This window comes from Pteropus vampyrus, unplaced genomic scaffold (assembly GCF_000151845.1).
Source record: "Pteropus vampyrus isolate Shadow unplaced genomic scaffold, Pvam_2.0 Scaffold164, whole genome shotgun sequence".
Taxonomy (NCBI): Eukaryota; Metazoa; Chordata; class Mammalia; order Chiroptera; family Pteropodidae; genus Pteropus; species Pteropus vampyrus.
This window is the reverse complement of record NW_011888945.1, coordinates 723716-726253: the sequence shown is the minus strand read 5'-3', so window position 1 is coordinate 726253 and position 2538 is coordinate 723716.

Here is a 2538-nt window from a genome sequence, read left to right as displayed (position 1 = left end):
CTGTTTTCCATAACTTAGTAATACGTGGTGTTATGTTATATCCTTGTCTTTGAAACAGCCCCTTTCTGACTTTGAGAGATTCTCCTAGAGTCGTTTATTGCATCAGGATTTGGCTGATGAGGCCACACTCGCTCCATCCATAAACATAAAGTTTACGATATTTTAAACAGCCTTGAGATGTCCTGAGGATTTTTTAGACGCCCCTGGATATCTCCTAGGATCTACACCTAGTTCCAGCACTGCTTACGGAAGGCAGCGTTGACGGTCTCCGAGGTGCCTGGAGGGGGACCATCTCTGACACCCCTGCCTCCAGGGAAAGCATGCAAATCGTCACCACCAGTGCCTTGGGTGGCTGGTCCCCTAAGTTTTCCTCACCTCGGGAAAGATCCATAGTATCAGCTCAGCTAAACTCCATCTGGTTTTATGTGACAACCCCTAATTATTTAAGGTAATGGAATTCCTAAATTTTGAGGTCTTTTTTTTCCCCGTAGTTCTTGGTTTTAAAATCAAGATCAGAACCTGCCCCACGCACCCCATGTACCCCAAATGTTCCCACTGCAAAAACCTCAGGGACTGCCTGTGATCTGGCAGATAAAGTCACATGGTTTTTTTTTTTTTTTTTCCTAATGTTCAGGGTTTTTCAAATTCTGATTCATCTATTTATGTACCAGAGGTTTTCGGCTCCTATGACTACCTTTCAGGCATTTTGGGAAGCACCTTCAGCATCTATGAAACTGGGATCCACCTTAAAATCAATGACACGCCCACATGGCAGATTTGCCTCACTCTGTACCTAGGGCAATCATGACAGCGGTCACGGCCTGCATGTGTGTGCCCAGCATGGCAGCTTGCAGAGTTACAGGGATAACGTTAACCAGGAAATGATGGTGCAACACCTTAAAACCCTAGGACGCAGATGGTTGTGGGAAGGTGGGAAACTGGGCAGGTTAAGTGCCGTTCCCCAGGGAGAGCCAAAAACTGGCGAGATCCACATAATTGTGAAAACGACTTACTAGCCCCGCACCAATGACCTTAATTCTTTTACGGATTCTGTTAAAAAAAAATGCTGCTTCACTAATGTTCTCGATGGCAGGGAAGATAATACTATATGACAACACACACACACACACACACACACACACACACACACACACACACACACAGACTCTAACTGCGAAGAAGGGATTCAGGAAAGTTGCAATCTGTGAACAAGTTTTAAGACTACCATAACCATATTTTTCTTTTTATCACAAGAGTGATATATGATCAAATCTGTCTACTTAAGTGTAAAGGATTTCTTCCTGTAAGTATAAAATAAAAGTTCTAAGTAATAAGAAAGCATCATGCCATAGTTTTATTGTCAATGTTCGCTCTTATATTTTTTCTTTTTCCTTTCTGGCGTGTGAGTGTTGCTTCATCTTACAATGGGTGGTATCTTAGATTCAATAAAATAGGGTTGTGTGTTAACTGTGAGCTATACTGAGACGGAGGCCCAGGAGAACAACGATGGCCTTTGCCCTGGAGGACTCACACAGTCCAGTGTGAGGGGACATCAGTCCCTGGGTCTTCTGGGTTTCATGTCCCTGGACTCCCCCTTTCTTTTTGGTGCTCACCTATTTATGCTTCAACGCCCACATTAAATAACGTCTCCACCAAGAGATTTTCCCAGAGCGTGCATCACTTCTCACTGTCTGCAGAAATAGCAACATCCCCCTCTGTACCCTGACTACGTTTTCCTCGTAGTCATAGGTGCTAGAGCCAGGTACCTTGATTTAAAACGTGACATCCATGCTTGAGCAAGTAAGTAAGGCCGCTAGCCCTCAGTTTCTTCATCCATATAGTGGGTACGTATCTCATGCTCAGCTTGTATGGCTGTTTTAAGGACTAAATACATTAATACATGTAAGGCACTTTCAAGAGTATTTGGCCTAGTGTAAGTAGAATGGAGCATTATGCTGCCATGACAGCATCGGTCCCACTGTGATTTGACTCGTTGGGATGGGGGTCTATGTGTAAGCGGCTCCGGTGATGTCTGATGTCATTCTCATTTCTCTTCCTGCCTGTAGTACAGAATTCAGCTCAGAAGGAGAGAGTCAATCATTGAGCCCTTCAATAAACATTTATTGAATTAAATACCTAATACGCATCAGCCATCATCCTAAGCTCTGGTTATAGAAAGCTGGAGAGATATTTTCTGAACGAATTAACAAAATGATTATTCACTTTGCATAGAGTAGGTAATGCCCAGAAGATGACCAGTCACCCCCTGTTTGGCCAAAAGGCAGGACACCGCAGAAGTCACTGGCTGACAATGGTCCGTGAACTCTGGACGTGATCTTTGTCATGTTTTGTTGTATTTATTTATTTATCTGTTGTTTATTTCTTTGAACTAGCCCGACAGCGTGGTGTTCAGCTGCAGTCTCGCTCCATCTGACTTTTTTTTAAGGCGGTCTCCCTGACTCGCAAGGATCACAGACTCTTCCCAGTGCAGAAGCTCTCCGCCGGCAGGAGTTCTGGGGCCTTGGCTCCCTGGGGTCC